At 49.8% G+C, this 21,737-nt stretch overlaps 1 long non-coding RNA gene across 1 annotated transcript; it reads left to right on the plus strand.

Annotated features, from left to right (window-relative positions):
• Positions 1 to 5,726: 5,726 nt before the first annotated feature.
• On the plus strand, positions 5,727 to 16,671 carry LOC124517860 (uncharacterized). Its single transcript, XR_006963579.1, has 9 exons — positions 5,727 to 5,763; positions 6,936 to 7,162; positions 7,567 to 7,742; positions 9,387 to 9,675; positions 10,212 to 10,434; positions 10,621 to 10,792; positions 11,063 to 12,871; positions 15,123 to 16,002; positions 16,318 to 16,671. It is a non-coding gene; the product is annotated as an uncharacterized LOC124517860 (long non-coding RNA).
• The last annotated feature ends 5,066 nt before the right edge of the window (positions 16,672 to 21,737 follow it).

The following is a 21,737-nucleotide window of genomic DNA, read 5'->3' on the forward strand; positions in this document are numbered from 1 at the left end:
GAATGTCCAGCTAAATTGGAAGGTCAGATAAACAACAGATAATTTTTAATGTAAATATAGCCCGTGAAACATTTGGGACATAATTCTGCAAAAAAAAAAATATATATATATTCATTGTTAATCCAACATTCAAATTTAACTGACTATCCTCTGTTTTTTTTTTCTGGTAACCATATCTGGGAGGTAGGATAACCCACAGATTTTGAGGCTCCTACCCCTTTGGCTTTTCCTTCCCGCTGCCTTATATTTAGTTGTGCGTATTGGGGGAGAGGGGCTCAGAGTATCTCAATCTGTATTGACATTGGTGATGTATGTCTTGCTGTGTCAACTTTGCTCACATACAAACCGGCCTCCAATTCACGTCCTCCCAGCTCCACCCAAGAGTGAGACCCCGGCCACAGGAGCCAGCTGCTCCTCCTTCTGGGACATCATGGGCCACTTCAAATGGTCATACGGGTTGTACACAGTCCAACGCCATATTTGAAAATACGTCCCTCGGCAATTGTGCAGTGCACGACCTGCGCAACCTGCACAACCCCATATGGCAACCCAGTTTGTGTGTCTAGATTTTGACCACCAGGAGCTTGCTTTCTCTCATTTACTCCTCAAATTAGGCCGCCCAAGGGACACCATCCCATTATCCCTAATTCTCTCCAACCAAGGACAACTCGGGCAATCTGGGAAGGCACTGTAGCAGTGTTTGAAAACAGTCGAGCGCCCAGGCTGTGCACAGAAGGGCTTTTGATTCTCAGCGCCGACCTGACATCTGCTGGAGGGGCACTCCCTTCCCGCTGCCCGGAGCGCGCAAAGAGCGGGATTAAAGATTTCCTGCCCGCCTGCCCGCCCTCCACATCCTTTCCCGCTCCTGGGCCTGGCCAACCCCCCAACCTAGGCATAATTTTAGAAACTTAATAGATGCTGTGCCGCACATTCTTGGCCTGGAGCCGGTGGGGGCAGTTCCTAAAAGAATACAGACATTTCTTTCTTAGGCCATGCCAATAGAGATCCTCTGTTTTCCCTGGGGACAGGTTTCTGAGGGGCCATTGTACACGGACAGGCCCCTCACACACTTGCTCCTTTGTGGGGTCCCCCACCACCCCATCCCACCCGGGCTGGATTATTTTGCAGGGCTCGTGCCAGCTTCTCTTCGCCTTTCCTGCGGCCCCCAAAGCTCCCAGGAGCAGTGGGGACGGGGGAGGGGATATGGATTCCAGGGCCCCAAGTGGCGATGGCTGTGAAGATCCCTTCGCGCGTCGCTGAGGTCATTTGGTGTCTTGAAACTAAGTGACGGATGAGGGCCTCTGGGCCTGGGCAGGATTTTAGGATCCGGAGCTTGGACGACAGTGAAGGCTTTTGTTTCCTCCCCGAGCCGGGAGAGCCTTACGTGGTCTTTTCAGATTTCAAGGAATTGCCTCGTTCCTGGAACGGGCGTTCTCCAGGCTTCTGGAGTTCGAGGGAGCAGCGGGTAGGACGAGGCACAGCGGGAGGCTAGTGTCCTGTGACTGATGTCGCTTGTGTGCCAGCCTCTGGCTGCAAGCTTCTCCCTTTGTCTTGTCTTCCCTCAACCGTAGCAGATGGGCGACCTCTGCTATACCCATTTTACAGATAAGGAAGCTGAGGCTCCAGGAGATAAAGTGCCCGTGGTCACGCGGCGAGAGAGCGGCACAGCCGACACCCAAGCCCGAATCCTCAACCGTGAGCGTGCCCCCACCTACCCAAGTCTTTTATCGCTTGTTTAATTTTTTTTTTTCAACGTTTATTTATTTATTTATTTTTGGGACAGAGAGAGACAGAGCATGAACGGGGGAGGGGCAGAGAGAGAGGGAGACACAGAATCGGAAACAGGCTCCAGGCTCTGAGCCATCAGCACAGAGCCCGACGCGGGGCTTGAACTCACGGATCGTGAGATCGTGACCTGAGCTGAAGTCGGCCGCTTAACTGACTGCGCCACCCAGGCGCCCCTCGCTTGTTTAAAGAAGAGCGTCGCTGAGATACCGTTCATGTGCCATGCAATCCCCCCGTTCAAGTGCACAGCGCCCTCCGTGGCTTTCAGTATCTCGAGCTGTGCAGCTCTCAGCGGTCAGTAGAGCCAGGGTGAGAATGCTCTCGTCATCTCGAAAAGCACCCCTTCCCCCTTCTCTGTCACCTCCAGTCCCCCTGCCCCCTCCCCTCCCCTGCCTTGTGTCCCTGTGGATCTGCCCCTCCCGGACACCGCATGTAAATGGAATCAGACAAAATGCGGCCCGTTGTGTGTCCGGCTTGTTTCACGGGACATCGTCCGCATCGCGGCGTGCGTCAAGCTTTATTCCTTTTACGGCCGAGTAATGTCCCTGATGTGGACGGACCGCACAGTCGTGGGTTTGTCCGTGGATGGACCCTTGAGTTGTTTCCACCTTTCGGTTATTGCTAATAGTGCTGCCGTGAACGTTCCAGGCAGGGTTTCAGTTCTCTGGGGAGTCCCCGTTCCTAAGAAAGCTGTTCTGGTGCCTGCCGCCGTGCCTTTCTCTTGCCGGGACTTCCCTCCCTGGGCATCCCCCCTGCCCAGTCAGGTCTGACGTGTGCCTCCGGCCCCAGCGCACATCCCTTTTCTCACAGGGGTCACTCTCTGTTCTTCTCAGCTTCCGTCAGAGGCAGGGAGGTTGCTCGGCCCTTGCGTCCTTTGCCCCGTTACCCTCTTGCTGTGTGACGTCGGGCTGCTCGCTCAGCCTCTCTGGACCCCAGTGCCTTTATCTGTGAAATGAGGACCTAAGTCTGACCCCGTGGGGCTGCTGTGGGGGACGAGACGGTAAGAGCTCCGTGTGCTGGGAGCCTGGAGCGTTGAAGACGCGCCCTCTCCAGCCGGGGGTTCTTACCCGGCCCAAGTTCCAGCCCCGAGCAGGCCTTGGTTGTTGTCCTAAACCACCCTCGGCCTGCCTTCAAGGAGCAGGGCGAGAGTGCAGGTTTTCAACCGCGTGCAAGTTTACCGTCCAGACACATTTAGCAGTGGGCCTCTTCCGCTGTCACAGCGGGGTGAGGGCTGCTCCTGGCGTCTGGTGGATGGAGGCCAGGGCGGCTGCCGAGCGTCCTTCAGGGGACAGGACGGCCCCCAACGGAGAAATATCCACCCAGCTCCACCTGCTAACAGCGCCTGATCGAACGATAGTATCGTCACTCCTTTCTCGTGTGCGCGTTTATTTCTCGATCAAAATGCTTTTCGTTGACGCAGGCGGACACAGAACATTGCGTCAGTTTCAGGTTCTAGCCTGTGGAGGCGATACTTGTATATGTTGTGAAATGACCGCCACGATAATTGCTACTGTGTAATTACTGTCACGCCACAGTCACAAAAACTTTTTTTTTCCTTTGATGAATGCTCCGGATCTGCTCTCTTAGCAGTTGTCAGATACGCACCTCGATGGTATTACTTAAACAGGTTTCTTTGATGTTTATTTATTTTTGAGAGACAGAGAGAGAGCACGAGTGGGGAAGGAGCAGAGAGAGAGAGGGAGACACAGAATCCGAAGCAGGTTCCAGGCTCCGAGCCGTCAGCACAGAGCCCGACGCGGAGCTCGAACTCACGGACCGCGAGATCACGACCTGAGCCGAAGTCGGCCGCTTAACATGACATTCTCGTGACTCATTCATTTTATAACTAGATGTTTGTACGTCTTGATCGTTTTCATCCATTCGGCCTCCTACCCGGCCCGCGGCCAGCCACCGCCAAGCTGTTCTCTGTTATCTGTGCGTTTTGTTTGGTTTTATTTGTTTGTCCTGTTTTTTAGATTACACATGTGAGTGAAATCATCCAGTGTTTGTCTTTCTCTGTCTGACTTACGTCACTTCGTGTGATGCCTTCAAGGTCCATCTGCACCGTTGGAAATGGCCAGATTTCCTTCCGTGTGATGGCCGAGCAGGATTACTCTGTATACATTCACCACGTATTCTCTACCCATATATCCATCCGTGGACACTGAGGCCGTTTCCGTATCTTGGCTGTTGCGAATAACGTTGCAGTGGGCACGAGAGTGCAGATATCTTCCCAAAGTAGCGTTTGTGTTTTCTTTGGATCAATATCCAAGAACGGAATTGCAGGATCGGATGGCAGGTCTGGTTTTAATTTTTTGAGGAAACCTCCACGCCGTTTTCCACGGTGGCTGTGCCGGTGTGCGTTCCCCCCCAGCAGGGCACGAGGGTCCCCTTTCCTCCGCATCCTCGCCAACACCTGCTGGCTCTTGTCTTTTTGATTCTAGTCACTCTGACAGGTGTGAAGTGGTATCTCCTGGTGGTTTTGATTTGCATTTCCCTGGTGATGGGTGGTGATGAGCCTCTTTTCGTGGGCCTGTTGCCCACCTGTCTGTTTTCTTTGGGAAAAAAAAGTTCCGATCCTCTGCCCATTTTAAAATTGGATTGTTTGTTGTTTCGATATTGACTTGTATGAATTCTTATCTTTCTTTGCTTTGGATATTAATCCTTTACTGGGTATATGGTTTATAAATAGCTTCCTCCATTCCGTAGGCTGCCTTTTCGTTTTGTTAATTTTTTTCTTCTTTTTTTTTCTTTTTTCTTTTTTTTTTTTTTACATTTATTCATTTTTGAGAGACAGAGAGAGACAGAGCACAAGCGGGGAAGGGGCAGAGAGAGAGGGAGAGGGAGACACAGAATCCGAAGCAGGCTCCAGGCTCTGAGCTGTCAGCACAAAGCCTGACGTGGGGCTCAAACCCACGAACCGCGAGATCGTGACCTGAGCTGGAGTTGGACGCCTAACCGACTGAGCCACCCAGGCGCCCCAATTTTTTTTTTTCTATGCAGAAGACTTCAAGTTAGACGTGGTCCCATCTGTTTGTTTTTGCTTTTGTTCACCTCGCCTTTGGGATCGGCTCCAGGAAAAAAATAATTATCCAGAGCTACGTCAAGGAGTTCACCACCTGTTTTCTTCTAGGAGTTTTATGGTTTCAGGTCTTATAGTTAAATCTTGAATACATTTGGAGTTAATTTTTGTGCATGGTGTAAGAAAGCGGTCCAGTTTCACTCTTTTGCATGTGGCCGTCCAGTTTTCCCAGCACTGTTTATTGAAGAGACTGTCCTTTACCCACTGTAAGTTCTTGCCTCCTTTTGTCGTAAATTAACTGACCTCGTATGCGTGGGTGTTTTTCTGGGTTCTCCGTTCTGCTCTATTGATACTTCTGTCTGTCTCGATGCCAAGACCACAGTCCTGATTACTGTAGCTTTGTAGCATAATTTCGAATCAGGGAGTTTGATGCCTCTGGCTTTGATGTCAAGATTGCTTTGGCTGTTTGTGATCTTCCGCGGTTCCATACAAATGTTAGGGTTGTTTGTTCTATTTCCGCGAAAAATGCCGTTGGAATTTTGACAGGCATTGCATTGAATCTGTAGATTGCTTTGGGTAGTCTAGACATTTTAACAACATTAATTCTTCCAACCTGTAAGCATGGAATATCTTTCTGTTTATTTGTGTCTTCTTCCATTTCTTTCATCAATATCTTTCAGTTTTCAGTGTACCGGCCTTTCATCTCTTTGATTATGTTTATTCCTACGTATTTTATTCTTTTTTTTTTTTAACGTTTATGTACTCTTAAGAGACAGAGAGAGACAGAGCATGAGCCTGGGAGGGGCAGAGAGAGAAGGAGACGCAGAATCTGAAGCAGAGTCCAGGCTCTGAGCTGTCAGCACCGAGCCCGACGTGGGGCTCGAACCCATGGACTGTGAGATCATGACCTGAGCCAAAGTCAGACGCTTAACCAACTGAGCCACCCAGGCACCCTGGTATGTTATTCTTTTTGATGCCATTCTAAATGGGATTGTTTTCTTAGTCCCTCTTTCTGATAGGTTGTCATTGCTATATAAAAACGCAGCCAACCTTTGCATATTGACTTTGTACCCTGTAACTTTTTTGAATTTATTAGTTCTAATGGTTTTTTGTGGCGTCTTTAGGGTTTTCTGTGTATAAAATCATGTTGTCTACCAATAGTGACAGGTTTACTTCTTCCTTTCCAAGTTGAATGCCCTTTATTTCTTTTACCTGCCTAATTGCTGTGGCTAGCATTTCTAATACTTTGTTGAATAAGCGTTGTGAGAGTGGCTATCCTTGTCTCTTTCCTGATCTTAAAGGAAGATCACCACTTCCTTTTCACCACTGAGTATGATATTAGCTGTGGGCTTTTCAGACATGCCTTTATTATATTGCAGTATGTTCTGTTCATACCCACTTTGTTGAGAGTGTTTATCATAAATGGATGTTGAATTCTGTCAAGTGCTTTTTCTGCATCTATTGAGATGATACACGATTGTTCTCTTTCCTTTTGTTAACGTGGTGCATCGCGTTGATTGATTTGTGGATGTTGAACCATCTTTGCATCCTTGGAGTAAATCTCTGTATATATTTATTTATAAACTTGCCCTTCACCGAAATGGATTCGAAATAACTAGGGGTGCCTGGGTGGCTTACTCAGTTAAGCATCAGACTCTTGATTTCGGCTCAGGTCATGATCTCACGGTTTGTAAGTTCAAGCCCCATATCAGGCTCTGTGTTGACAGCTGTGGAGCCTGCTTGGGATCCTCTCCCTCTCTCTCTCTCTCTCTGCCCCTCCCTCGTTCCCTCTCTCTCTCTCTCTCTCAGAAAATAATAAATAAACTTAAAAAAGTAACTAACAAAGATAGCAACAAAACAATAGGATTTTTTTTTAATGAGGAAACGGTCATAAAAAAAATAGGAGAAAAGGAAAATAAAACATCACCCATGTTAAAGCACACTACTGCTGACACAGCTGGGATGTACATGTGGTCTGAGCTTCCCAGTGGCCAGAGCAAAAAGGGAAACAATCAATTTCAAGATGTTCACCATTCCAAAATTGAAAACAAATTAAGAGCTCAAGGGAAGTCTGGCTTTTCTGGATCTGAAGAACTCAAGGCTTTTCTCTTGTCTGCCTTTTATACAGGGGCCACAGCAATGTGCTCAAGCTGACAGCACTGTCCTCAGCACCAGCCCTACACACTATTGAGTGCCACATTCTCCAAAGCAGGTCTGTGACCTAAGGCTGAGGCCAGCTCGGCAAAGGCAGCCCTTTTCTAGCATCTAACCTGAGTCTGGTGGTTTACTTTCCCGACACGATGGCAGAAGGCAAAGCCCCGTGCTTGAAGCAGTTCAGAACGGTGATGGGAACAGGTAACTGTGGGACCCTGGGCCTTTCACTGAAGCTTTCTGAATTCAGTTTCCTTATCCATCACGTGGGGTAGAGCTACTACTTACTTTACAGGGCTGATGGCAGAATGACATGAAATAATACGTACCCAAGGCTGAGCCCAATGCTGGCAAATGTAGATGCTTAATGCATATCAACTCTTGTTCTGTTCACGGAGGGTGCTTGGTAAATACTTTCGGAACCCCTGCATTTGGTACGCGTCGTGAAGGATTCAGCCTTCGGGGTGGGGCGTATGCTATGGGATCCAGACCCGCCCTGGAAAGCAGTGCAAGGAAGGTTTTGGGCTGTGGGACACCTGCAGCTAGACACGGTCAGTTATGGTCCTGCTGTGTTCCTGCTGAAAACCTTCTCTGATTTCTCGTCGCAGGAGAGCAGCCTTCAAATGCTGTATCCCAGGCACGTGGGGCTCGTCCCTGACTCACCACCAACCTTTCCACTCTACACCCACCTGCATCCTATAGTAATTCCGGATGCCAGCCCGTCGTCAACTCACCAGGCCTTGCTCGTGCAGTGTCCTCTTCCCACGTCTGCCTCGCTCACGTAGTAAGACTTGCTCGAAGCATCGACCCCTTTATTGTTTTAAAGTGTTTAAAAGTTTATTTACTTATTTTGAGAGAGAGAGAGAGTGAGAGAGAGAGAATGAGTGGAGGAGGGACAGAGGATCTGAAGCAGGCTCTGTGCTGCCAGCCCCGATGTGGGGCTCGAACTCACGGACTGCGAGATCATGACCTGAGCAGAAGTCGGACGCTTAACCGACTGAGCCACCCAGGCGCCCCTCAGCCCCTTTAAAGAGTGTTGAATTTCCTACCCACTAGGGAACAGTGGTTTCTTCCTTGTATCCTCTCCAGGTATTCCCCTAAGTCTGCTGTCAGAATGCATATTCACTCACTCATTCATTCATTCGCTGATTCGTTCACTCACTCACTCATTCACTCACTCACTCATTCACTCATTCATTCATTCATTCATTCGCTTATTTATTCACTCATTCTTTCATTCATTCATTCATTCACAATTCTTTTACTCTTTCTTTCATTCACTCATTCATTCACTCATTCATTCATTCATTCATTCACTCACTCACTTATTGATGCAATCCATCATTCATTCACCCATCGAGGACTGGGGAACTACCATGTGGCAGCCATTGTTCTAGGCCCTGGGGTTGTAGCAGCGAGCAAAACAGACAAAATCCCTACCCTTGGGTTTCCGTGTCTCCAGCCCTCATACCAAGTAAGTGCTCAGTCACCCGCCCTAACAGAGTTCTCCAGCTCTGTCCCCTGTCTCCCTACCCCATGCCCTGGGTCCCAGGGCATATTTGGTCCCCAAATATATGTCCCACAGGCCCCCACCTCCTTGCCCTCATTCCTCCGGCCTCGGAAGCCCCCCCGCCAAGGTCAGCCCCATTGTCATCCCTGCTTTTCGGAGAGGCTGCTGCAGAACCTATCTTGGGTCCCACAGCCAGTATGCCCCAGAGGAAGGACTCAGACCCTCCCCGCTGCAGAGCTGGTGCGGGCAGCGGCCAGGCTCTCAGTGCTGCTGGGGCCTCTGACTCTGAAGGCCGCCCATGCTCCAACCCCTCGTGAGGGACCTAGGGTCACGTTTGCAGAAGGGAGACAACTTTGAATGATTCCATGAAGCCCCAGGGCGGGGCTCAGCCAGCAGCCTGTTAAGATTAACAGAAATTAATCTTAACAAAAAGGAAGGCGCTCAATGATCTAGCGGGCCTGGGTTCGAATCCCAGCGTCACCACCTGCTGAGTTCTGTCACTGTTCTGAGGCTCAGTTTGCTCTTCTCTAGAATGGGCTTTACTTTACAGTCTCTACCTGTTGGGTTATTATAAAGACTAAGGGAGATGCCATCGGTAAACGAACACACCAACAGAATCCAGGGATTGTCACCCATCGCGATTCTTGTTCGTGATTATTATTGTTAATAGTACTTTGCTCATCAGCATTGTTCAAAATAATAAGAGGGCTCAGCCACTAGCTTCAGGAGTTTACATTCAGCGCTCTTGGCCTCACCTCCTCCAGGAAGCCCTCACTGACCACTCCCCGCCCATGCCCCTAGAACCTCTACATCCTTCCTTTGTACTCTTTTCCCACTGACCCTTACAAATACATTTCGTGGCCTCTTTAAGTCCTCCACCGGACTCAGACTTACTCTTGGCTCTCACTTGTTCTCCAGGCCCTGCGATTAGTGACTGGCATCTTGTAACGATCAGTATTTATTTGTTGCGTGACCAAACGGAGAAAGGACAGTCTCAGATGCCCTTGTTCCTCCTTCTGGAGCCCAGAGGAGGATATTCCTGGGGTCCTCCTAGAGGAGACAGAGGTCAGGAATACCTCTGCAGGGCACCGATGTGGCTGAGGGTGCCCACGTGGGTGTCGGTCCATAAGAGGAATTGACTCCTGGCCTCAGAAGCTGTGCCACTCGCCCATGTGTCTTCATGCTGCTAAGGAGCTTCTGGGAGTGGGTGAGGCCGGCCCGGCACAGCCTCCCCTACAGATCACAGCATCTGGCACAGTGAGCTTATGTCCTGGGGCCTCTTTACTTGCTCCTTCGGGCATTACTCCTTGCTGTGCAGCCCGGGGCAGGTCGTTTCACCTCTCTGTGCCTCAGCTGTGTCTTCTGTAAAATGGGCTCACAGAAAGCGTTTCCCCCTCAGCACGACTGTCAGGATTAGATGGGAACATCCGAGTTGCCCAGCTTGAGAACCGCTCCAAAAACGGGAGCTGCCCCTGGAAAATTCTTTAGCCTTATTTGTTCAACCCAGCAAGGATTTACAGAGCACCTACTATGTGCCAGACGAGTCGAATGCCAGGTCCTGGAGGCCCAGGGGGCAGGATCCTGTTTCAAAGAAGCCAGATTTAAAAAAAAAAAAAATGTTTATGAGACAGCTGGGGAAATGTAAACCCAGACTGGATGACATTGGATGGAATTCAGCAATGTGTTCCTTTCTTTCTTTCTTTCTTTCTTTCTTTCTTTCTTTCTTTCTTTCTCTTTTTGCAGCGCATTGTAGTTTCGTGGTTGTGTTTTGAAAAGGAATCCTCATCTTTTGAGAGCCTCAAATCAGCGTGTTTGCAGATGAAATGATCCAATGTCGGGGATTTGCTTCAAAGTCATGGCAGTCTCTAAGACGACAATGATTCCCCGGGACCAGCTTATTAAAAGCAAAAAAAAATCCAGTGGCAGAGGGGACGTGGGGGACCTGGATGAGATCTGTGAAGCCTCGGTGGGTGCTGTGTGGGATGTGAGTTTTGCAAGGTTGCAATCCCTTAACTAAGTGGGTAATGGCACACCTTGCATGAGCGAGGCCCTAAGGAGAAGGTGGGGAGCAGGGTCTGGGTCACAGGTCATGGGGTCGTCTGGTCTTGATGCTAACCGGTGGGAAAGCAGCAGCTTTTCATCTTTTTTTTAGCTATGAGAACCCCAGGCCCCGTGGAGGTCCGTGGGGGTCCCCGAAGGCAGAGCTGATGCTGACCTGTACCCCCATCTGGACAACGGATGGCCCTGATCCTCTCTGCTCAGAAATGCCCAGTGCGACGGACGGATGTGTGTGTCCCAACCGCCCCCCCAAGCAGGTCCACAAGGTGAAACCTCACCCCCAGCGGGATGGTGTGAGAAGGTGGGGCTTTGGGGAGGCGACTGGGGGATGGGGGCGGAGCCCTCATGAATGGGATCAGTGCCCTGATGAAAGCGACCCCACGGAGCTCCCTGCGGGCTTGCACCGTATGATGACATCCGGGTCATCGGCCACTGAATCGGCTGGCCCCTTGACCTGGGACGTCCCAGTCTCCGGAACTGTGAGAAATACATCTGCGTTGTCTCTGAGCCGGTCCTACTGGGGCTTTCTGTCCTAGGAGCCCAAACCCACCAAGACATGCAGCGTGACGAGCTCTGGGCCACATTCTTCATGCTCGCAACCTCCCGATGGGGCCCGCCGTGCATAAAGCGGCCCAGTGAGAGAACACACCCGCCTTCCCAGCCCTGGCTTCCAGATGGTGCCGGCCTGGCCTCCAGGTTTCCACCGTAGGGAAGGGATGGCCTCCCCGCCCTCTGGAGTCCTCGAGACCCGCCTGTTCCAGGCTCTGGCCTGGTGGCGGAGAGGGGAATGCTTTTTCCCGCCTTCCTCCGGGCTCCGTGACACAGGCACCTGGGTCACAGATGTGTCCCGCAGGGAGACAAAGGTGGCGATGACCTAACCACCCCCACAGCGGGCAGTTCCTTGAAAAGGCGTGAGTCCCCAGCTCTTTCGGAAAGCAGCTCGGCGGAGCGTATCAGGGGCCTGGAAAGGTGGACGCTTCCCTCTCCAGCGATCACGCTTCTGGGAATTTGCCCGAAGGAACTAATCCTAAAAAAAGAGAAAAGAAAGACCACACACCCAGGGATATCTACCAAGGTGACAAGTACAATAGGAAATCATTGGGTGCGACCGGTAGGTTGTCACCCTTGTAGGCATTTTAAAAATGAAGTCAGGGAGGCTCTTTATGGAAAATATGGACTCTGTAATGCCAAACAGAAAACAGAAAACACAATGGCCATTGCGGGGTGAGGGGCGCCTGTTCCGATTTCGAAAATGAAGACTGACGTCTTAAGGCGTGTTTCCTTTTTGGATGGTCCCGTGGCTTTCTGGAGGGGAAGAGAAGGACGAGTGGAAAAAACCCGGGGAGGCCCTGGAAACCCTCTGGGAGGGAGCGCCCCTCGGGACAGGGCTTTGACCTTTTCCACATCAAAAACTAGTTGACAGTTCAGACAGCCCAGCCTCTTTCCTGGAGACTGAGGCAGGCATGTTTATGTTTTCTAAAAGGTTTTAAAAGTTCTTTATGTTATTGCAAAAGCCAAGCAATGCGTGCTCGTTGTTTAAAAAAAAAAAAAAGCACGGAATTGTATAAAGTAAGGCTGCTTCCCGTGGCCTCCTTCTCTTCAGAGGGGGCCACCTTGAGTCCTTTCTTTCTTTTCATTTTTTTCCGTTTCCAGGGTTTTCAAACTTTTTTTTTTTTTAGCTCCCAGCCGCAGTGAAAAAATAGATTCTGCGTTGTAACCCCGTATACGCGGATGCTGGCGTATAACTAAATAGAAAACTTATGCAGTGCTGCTTATTATAAGAAATGCCATCTGGGGTTGTCTCTTGGATGCTGTCCTTCCCCGTCCTGTCCTGTCTGTCCTGTCCTATCTCATCCCATCCCGTTCTGTTTAAAAGGCAAGGTGGCTGGTCATGATCCAGTCACATGGCTTCATGTCCCACCGCTTGGCGTGACCTTCGAGGAAGCGGGTACCATACATGTTCCCGTTCGGTGTCCATTGCCCAGCCCCACCCCACCCCCTCCCTGCTCTACAGCTTGTCTTTCCCCCTGGAGGATTTCACAGCCCGATCTCTGTAACTGGACAGACGGGGCCGGGGCCATTTTGTCCTCCTAAATGGTGGCAGAGGAGTTTCCGCACTGATTTTTCATGATGGGTTTGTCCGGCTCCCTTTTAATAGCCGTTTGCATCGTCTCCACTCTGGGCTGTGGAGGCTCCGTGGGGTGACCCATCTGTGCCCAGCCACCGGGACATCTGTGCAGCGAGTGAGTTCTCAGTGCGGATCGCCCACAGGTCTACAAGCAAGCGCCTCTCCGACATCTCCACGGCCGCCGGGATTGGCCCAGAGAGGGGCTCAGGGAGATAAGGTAGGGTCGTTTCCTCCCCACATACCCCCAACCCCGGGCGCCCTGAGTCCGATGACTCTACAGGATTTCACTTCTGTTTCGTTCTCGCGATGCTGGGAACTATCTGTGTGGGTCTGAGAAATGAGGCAGGGCTGCAGTCCGCTTCTCTTTTCTGCTTCTTCGCTTCCTCTATTGTCACTCGAGGGGACCCTCTTCAGCCCTGATGCCACAGCTGTTCCCCGCTGCTGGGGATTTCTGTCCAGGGGCCTTAGGGCCTTCGTGCTCTACTGCCTTGGCTTGTCAGCTCCCAGGCGGGACAAGTTGGCTCCCGGCACAGAGGCGCACGATTTGGAATGGGCGGGGGCTTGGCTGCAGTGAATTAGAGTGAGAATTCGAGCAGTTCACATTAGAATTTATTCGTAGCCCTACCTTAGGTTCAAACCCCAGTTCTGACACCAGTGGCAAAAACCTTGAGTCTTGATTGCTTCCTCATTTATAGCATTTTAGAGAGGGGACAGCCAGTGCAAAGGCCCCGAGGCAGGGCTGTGCTAGAACAGCAGGGAGGCCTATTTGGCCGGAGCAGAGTGAGGTCGAGGGTGTCTGGAAATTGAGGGCAGAGAAGAACAGAGCTCAGATCGTATAGCATTCTGGAGGCCTTAGGGAGGGTCCTGACAGCACTCTGGATTGTGGGGAAACTGAGTCAGGAGCTCAGGTAGGGGGTGTTTGGTGATCTGTGTCCAGAGTTCATTTGTTTGAGCGGGACCTTTTCTTATCACGGAGCTGTGTCTGAGGCCAGCGGATCAAAACTGATTCGAGAACAAGGGGAGGCACTCTCATGGGACTTGTGGGGTTTTTGTTTTGTTTTGTTTTGTTTTGTTTAAAATTTTTTTTTAATGCTTATTTATTTTTGAGAGACAGAGAGAGACAGAGCACGAGCAGGGGAGGGGCAGAGAGACAGGCAGACACAGAATCCAAAGCGGGCTCCAGGCTCTGAGCTGTCAGCACAGAACCCGACGCGGGGCTCGAACTCACAGACCGTGAGATCATGACCTGAGCCGAAGCCGGCCGCTCAACCGACTGAGCCACCCGGGCGCCCCATGTGGGTTTTTGTGTTTGCTGGAAGGGGCGCTTAAGAACAATAGCAGGTTGGTAATAGCAGCTCTGAACCCCCCGAAGCCTTCCTTTGTGCCGGCACCTTGCCACGCTGCTTCCCTTCGTGACTTCTTCTCACTGTCATGGCCACAGTGGGAGCTGGCAGGACAGCTGAGAGAGCGGGGGAGTCTGCAGGGAGGGGCCGGCTGAGGTCTTGCTCCTGGGAAGGAGCCAACAAGGAAACTTTGGCCCAGGCCTCGTGCCGGACCCAAGGCATCACCACTGCTCCGTTTCCTCAAACCGCCCACCAGCCCCCCCAACCCACCCCTGAGCCCTGGTCAGACCCTCTGGAGGTGGGGCAATTCCAGGCTTCCCCGGACCCACAAGCCCAGCCCCCGGCCTGCCCGTCTCCTTCTGGCCGGAGGGGAAACCAGCCTTGAACCAAGTTCTGCAGTTGAGGTCAGGCGCCCTGGAGCCGATGGACGAAAACTCGCGTTCAGGTTCAAATTCCACAAAACGCAGAAAGAGCCCAGCGATGGTGAAAGTCGCAGACAAGGACGTCCCTTTGAAAGCCAGGTGGGGAGCCGTGGACAGACACATCCATTGCGTAGCTCTGGACCGGAGGCCGGCGGAGGGGGCGGGGGCGGGCCGTGCAGGGGTGAGTGGAAGATAAATCCCAGAATCCCATTTATTTGACACATGGTCACATGGTGCACCCACAGCAGAGTTTTCAGTGGAAACAGAGACAACTCTATGAGCAAGTATTACCATTTCCACTTGATACAGGTGACAGCTGAGGCCCAGAGAGGTTAAGCGAGTTGCCAAAGGCCACCCAGCTGGTCACGGTGGCAGTGGCGTTTGAAACCCAGGCTGCCTGGCTCCGTGCCTGTGTTTAGCCCCCATGTTGTGGAGAGCTTCTTGGAGCTTAGAGCCTTCCAGATCACTGAGAGCTTTCAGGCTAGGGCCTCAGAGCCTTTCCCCCCAGTATATTCTCCTACAGAGCCCCAACCCACAAAAGAGAAATAGGCAGGTCTGTATGAGCGGAAGCCAGCCCGTGCCCTCTCCAGTGTGAAAAAGTTCTGCCGACTTCCTCCAGCCCAGCCCAAGTCCCCCTGCCTGTTCTTCCCGCACCATGGGCACCCACGGAAGCCCTGTGCCTCTTACGCCTCTGTCTCCACAGGTGGCCCAGATGCTGGAACCTCTCCGGACCTCAGTCTCCCCATCTCGAGAATATGAGGGTTTTTGCAAGGAGACAATGAGATGACGAATGTACGAGAGCTTTGCCCAGGGCCTTGCAGCCAGCGGGGGCACAGTTGGTGTTTCCCATCACCACCACCACCACCACCACCACCACGGGCAAGCTTCTGGTCCCCTGGCCTCATTTCCCCATCTGCGTGTCTCAGCAGACTCGCTACTCCAAAGGGCTTCTTCAAGGATGAGTCATGTGATGTGTGCAGCAACCATGTTTTGAAAATGGAAAAGGTGTTATGGAAACATTAGTTACCAGAACTTGTTGTTATGAATAGCACAAACCAGCCAGTGGAGGCTATTTCTGGCTACCGAGTTCCTTCTTTGAAGATGAGCTTTTTTAAACAAGCAATTTGTATGTGTCCTGTAAATATCAGAAAAATGGCCGGGAACAAAAGGAGACAAAGAATCCCTCCTCAGAGGCTCCCGTTGGCGGTGTTCTTTATCCCTGAGAAAGTGTCAAGGCATTTTCCCAGGGTGTGTGTGTGTGTGTGTGTGTGTGTGTATCTTTTCCCCCCTCTTTTAACAACAACAAAAAAATGGGATCGTTCTCTGCATTCTCCAAGCAGCTCGTTCTTCTCTCCTGGCTGCTGTCATTTCTGATGTCTCAGAGCACAGCCCGAGGGCGGCTCTCCCTTTCTGTCTGCCCGTGTGATTCCGGGGTATCGGCGCATGTGTCTTCACGGCCCGGATCTCGTGCCGAGACTTTTTGGGTTGAGCACAACAGCGGACTCTTCAGTGGGAACAGAAACAACCACAGATGTCATGAAAAGCCATGTGGCCCCCTTTGGCTGTGTCCTAACAGGGCATAGGTGAGTCCCTGCTTTACTTTTTTTTTTTTAATTGAAATAAAATGCACACAATACAGAATTTAAGATTTCAACTATTTAATTTTTTTCCTTTTTTTACAAAATGTTTATGTATTTATTTTTTTGTGGGGGGGGCGGTTAGCGCACAAGTGAGGGAGAGGCAGAGAGAGAGAGGGAGACACAGAATCTGAAGTCAGCACAGAGCCTGATTCGGGGCTCGAACCCATGAACTGTGAGATCATGACCTGAGCTGATGTCAGACATTCAACTGACCGAGCCACCCAGGTGCCCCCCATTTTTTTTTTTTTTTTTTTTTAGAGAGAGAGTGCAAGTGAAGGAGAGGTGCAGGGGGATGGCCCTGGCATCACAACCTGAGCCAAAATCAAGAGTTGGATGTTCAACTGACTGAGCCACCCAGGAGCCCTAGTGTTTCAACTATTTTAAACTCTACGATTTCGTGGCATTCAGTACATCAAAATAGTGTGACCATCACCACAACCAGCTTCCAGAACATGTGTAGACAAACCCCATACCCATTAGAAGTCGCTCCCCACTCCTCCCAGCCCCAGGCCCCCACGAATCAGCCTTCTGCCACTGTAGATTTGCCTATTCTCGAAATAACCTACAAATGGAATCCTATGATATGGGACCTCGTGTGTCAGTCTTCTTTCAATGAGCACAATGTTTTCTTTTTTTTTTTAATTTTTTTAACGTTTATTTATTTTTGAGACAGAGCGTGAACAGGGGAGGGGCAGAGAGAGAGGGAGACATAGAATCTGAAACAGGCTCCAGGCTCTGAGCCGTCAGCACAGAGCCTGACGCGGGGCTCGAACTCACAGACCGTGAGATCATGACCTGAGCCGAAGTCGGACGCTTAACCAACTGAGCCACCCAGGCGCCCCGAGCACGATGTTTTCAAGGGTCACCCACATTGTAGCGTGGGCCTGTGCTTTCTTCCACTGTGTGCCCGAACGGTATTCCGTCGTGTGGATGCACAACGTCTCATTCACCCACTTATCAGTTGGTGGACATTTGGTCATTTCCACATTCTGACGGGGGGTGAATATTGCTGATAAGAACATTCCTCTGTACCTTTTTGTTTGAATGCCTGGTTTCAATCATTCTGTGTATATATTTGGGGCCGGAACAGCAGCTGCGGTGTTTTACGTGGCCCCCAGCAACGTGTGAGAGTTTCAATTTCTTGACGTCCCTCCCAACCCTTGTTATTTTCCATTGAAAAAAGAGAAAAAAATTTTTTTATGGCCACCACAGCGGGTACGAAGCGGTATCTCATTGTGGTTTTGATTTGCATTTGCCCGATGACTAACGATGTGGAGCATTTTTTTTTTTTCATCTGATTCTTGGCCGCTCGTGTATCTTCTTTGCAGAAATGTCTACTCAGGCAAAGGTGCCTACTTTTACTATAACTTACTTTTAGGTTTCATGGGGAAATGTGCATGACGGTAAAATGTACCCTTTTAACCATTTCTTAGCACACAGTTCAGTGGCACAAAGTGCTCACAGTGTTGGGCAACTGTTAGCACCAACCAGCTCCAGAATGTTAAAAAAAAGACTCTCTTAAAAAGGCACCGAGAGGGGCGCCTGGGTGGCGCAGTCGGTTGAGCGTCCGACTTCTGCTCAGGTCACGATCTCGCGGTCCGGAGTTCGAGCCCCGCGTCGGGCTCTGGGCTGATGGCTCGGAGCCTGGAGCCTGTTTCCGATTCTGTGTCTCCCTCTCTCTCTGCCCCTCCCCCGTTCATGCTCTGTCTCTCTCTGTCCCAAAAATAAATAAACGTTGAAAAAAAAAATTAAAAAAAAAAAATAAAAAAAAATAAATAAAAAGGCACCGAGATTCCCCCCAGCCCCCCGAAAGGCACAGCCCTGCCCCGTTATCAACGGTCCGCCCCAGAGTGGGACATATCACTTGCTTGAAAAGGCAGCTGAGATTTTGAAAGACATCACACCGATCTGTACCTCAGTTTGGGGAGTCTTGCCGCCTGTGATGGTTGTTAGCCTCAATGTCAGGTTGGCTAGGCCATAGTGGCCGGTAATTCAAGTACACACTAATCTAGGTCTTGCTGTGAAGGTATTTTTGGAAGGGGTTAACTTCTACAACACGTTTTTGTTGTTTTTTTTTTTTTAGAGGGAAGCGCAGGTTAGTTTATTTTTCTGTACGTTTCTCATTTTCTTTATTATTTTGCATTATATTACAGTATTGTAATCATTTTTATATGAATATTTTTGGGTCGTGGAATGAATCATCCGAGTTTCCATTATTTCTTGTGGGGAAATTCACTTTGATAGACAAGTGCTTTGGATTACAAGCGTGTTTCAGGAATGAATTATGCTCGCAATCCAAAGTCTTACTGTACTTGAAACAGTGCAATGAGTGAATCATGTTCCATACAACAAGTTTTAAGTAAAGGAGATTATTTTGGTAACTTGGGCCTCATCCAATCAGTTAAAAGGCCTTAAGAGCAAAACTTAAGTTTTCTGGAGAAAGGATTACACCTGTGGACCAAAGCTTCTACTCCTGCCCGAGGGCTTCACCTCTCTCTCTCTCTCTCTCTCTCTCTCTCTCTCTCTCTCTCTCCACATTCATTCATCCTATTCTATCTACCTGCCTACATACCTATCCATCCTATCTATCTGTCTATCTGCCTCCCTATCTATCTTATCCTATCCTATCCTTCCATCCATCCTATCCTTCCTACCTACCTACCTACTTTTCCATCCCATCTATCTGTCCATCCTATCTACCTACCTACCTATCTATTCCTTCCTTCCTTCCTTCCTTCCTTCCTTCCCATCCCGTCTATCTACCTACCTACCTATGCTATCTATCTATCTATCTATCATCTATCACTGTTTATCCGTCCATCAACCACACCCACCCATCCTATCTATCTGTCTGTCTATCCATCTAGCCTATCCTTTCCTGCCTTCCTACCTACCTACTTATCCATCCCATCTATCTGTCCATCCTATCTATCTACGTACCTATCTATCCCTTCCTTCCTTCCTTCCTTCCTTCCTCCCTCCCTCCCTCCCTCCCTGCCTCCCTCCTTCCCTCCCTTCCTTCCTTCCTTCCCATCCTGTCTATCTACCTACCTACCTACCTATGCTATCTATCTATCTATCTATCATCTATCACTGTTTTTCCGTCCATCAACCACACCCACCCATCCTATCTGTCTGTCTGTCCATCTAGCCTATCCTTTCCTTCCTTCCTACCTACCTACTTATCCATCCCATCTATCTATCTGTCCATCCTATCTATCTATTCCTTCCTTCCTTCCTTCCTTCCTTCCTTCCTTCCTTCCTTCCTTCCTTCCCATCCTATCTATCTATCCATCCATCCATCTATCATCTCCTTCCAGTACTGTTTCTCTGAGAGAACTCTGACTGATATACTACACGAATGTCTTTCCATTTCATTTAGGTCTTTAATTTCTTCAACAGTATTTTGTAGTTTTCACCGTATAAGTCAGACTTTCTTAAATTATTTTCTGATTTTCATTGTTGTGTCATTCCTTACTAGTGTACAGAAATGCAACTGATTTTTGTATGTTGATCTGGTACCCTGCCACCTCGCTGACCTTGTTGATTCGCACTGATGATGTTTTGTGGATTCCTTAAGATGTTCTCTGTGTAAGATCATGTTGTCTGTGAACTGAGATAGTTCCTACTTCTTCCTTTCCATTCTGGATGCTTTTTACTTCTTTTTCTCGTGTTATTGTCTTGGCTAGCACTTCTGGTACAATGTTGAGTAGAAGTGGCAAAAGTGCTTGTTCCTGATCTCGGGGGGGGGGGGGGAACATACAGTCTTTCACCATGGAGGATGTTGGTCACAGTAGATGCTCTTTATCAGGTTGTGGAATGTTTCCTTCTGTTTCTACCCTGTTGAGTATTTTTCTCATGAAAAGATGTTGGAGTTTTGTCAAATGCTTTTTCTGTGTCTATTGAGATGATCGTGTGTCTGGGTTACTTTCCTTCGCTTCTCAGAAGCACTGGGTTAGAAATTCAATCTCTATGGTTTCTTGGGGATTGAAAAAAAGAGTCACAGTTTTACAGCTCTCCCCATAAATAATCGCTAGCTCACAGGCGCAGTTAAGTGTTTAGGACATCTGAAAAAAAAAAACCAAACAAACAAAGCCAGCTCCCGTGATACTCAGCTGTTGAAGGAGAAAAAGGAATGACGTGGTAGCATTGAGTAAAAGACAGAAGTAATTCAGATGTGCGATTACTTTTCCCTCTGCAGAAAAAGAAGGAAAGAAAGAGGTGGGGGATAGGGGAAAGGAAAGGAAAGGAGAGGGGAGGGGAGGGGAGGGGACGGGGAACGCATTCACACAGGCTGTTTCTTGAACATTTTGCTCTGACAGAGTTTCTGTAGGGCTTGTATCTTGCTAGTGACAGTCCGTGATACTCCGGTTTTATGTCAGGACAACATGCCTCTTTGCCCACCTTGAAAATGGAGAATGGCAGAGGCTGGGCTTATTCCAGCTTCCTCAATAGTTTTAAAATAAAAGATTGGCTTCACTAATAACCTTTCCCTGGCGATTACTCACAGTTGGGAGGACTTTGAAATCCCCTCCCCCAACTGAGTAATACCTTTCATGGCTGGTAGTGGCTGGGTCCATATGGTAAAAGGTGGTGAGAGCTTTGAACAGGGGCAGAGAGGACAGTTTGCTCTGGGACTTTGGACAAGTCATTCTACCTGTCTGGGTCTCAGTGTCTCTGGGGTCTTCGTGTGAAGGCAGAGGATCCCATCACCGGGAGAGTCTTAGGGTCCAGCCCTGGAGGGACTCAGAGGCTCTCCGCCCAAGTGGCATTTCTCTAGATGGCCGCATCAGGGTTCCTCCCATGTCCAAGGCTGTGTACTCTGAAAGCCACACAAGCTCCTTAATGGCTTGTAATGACTTCTCCCAGAACCCTGCCGGATCAGGGCTGCGGTTACGACCTTACCAGGCAAATGGGGCTCTTAGCGGATAGGCAGGCAGCACCCATTTAGGGGCAGAGGACTGAGTGGATGTTGAAACAGGAGATATTGATTTGCAGATTCTAGGGGCAGGGGCACCTGGGTGTTTCAGGCCATGATCTCATGGTTCATGAGTCTGAGCCCCAGATGGGCCTCCCTGCTGTCAGCACAGAGCCCACTTCAGATCCTCTGTCTTCCTCTTCTTGCTCACGCACATGCTCTCTCTCTCTCTCTCAAAAATAAATTTCAAGATTAAAAAAAAAAAAAGAGAGAGAGAGAGATTTTAGTGATGGAATAAGAAAGTACCTAGGGGGCGTGGACCTCCCTGGGGACATAGAAGGTGATAAGACAGGACATTGGTTTCATTTAACACCTAACCTGTACTAAACCCTTTGTTTGCAAGATCTCAATGCATTCTTAGATATATGCGACAGGTACTGTGAATGTCTATTTTACAGACAGGAAACTGAGGCCCAGAGTGGGTGACTTTTCCAAAGGCACACCGTGTATCTCGGGCCATCCGGATGCGTCTGAAGGTACGGAACTCAGTTACGGGTAGAGTAAGGGCTGCTCTACTGAGAGCAGGGAACCCTGAACCTGGGACTCAGAAGTTGGTGGGCCACGTTGTCTGAGGGTGGGAGGGGTTAGGAATGCCAGAGATGGGGGACCTAGGGGAATGGGGAGAGCAGGACGCGGAAATCAGGAGGGGAGGGGGATCGACGTGCAGGGGCAGAATCCGCAGTGGGGGAAGGGGGACAGG

The sequence above is a fragment of the Lynx rufus genome, unplaced genomic scaffold (assembly GCF_022079265.1).
Source record: "Lynx rufus isolate CCGP_SWC_20201006 ecotype Redwood Valley unplaced genomic scaffold, mLynRuf1.p SCAF_23, whole genome shotgun sequence".
NCBI classification, from domain to species: Eukaryota; Metazoa; Chordata; class Mammalia; order Carnivora; family Felidae; genus Lynx; species Lynx rufus.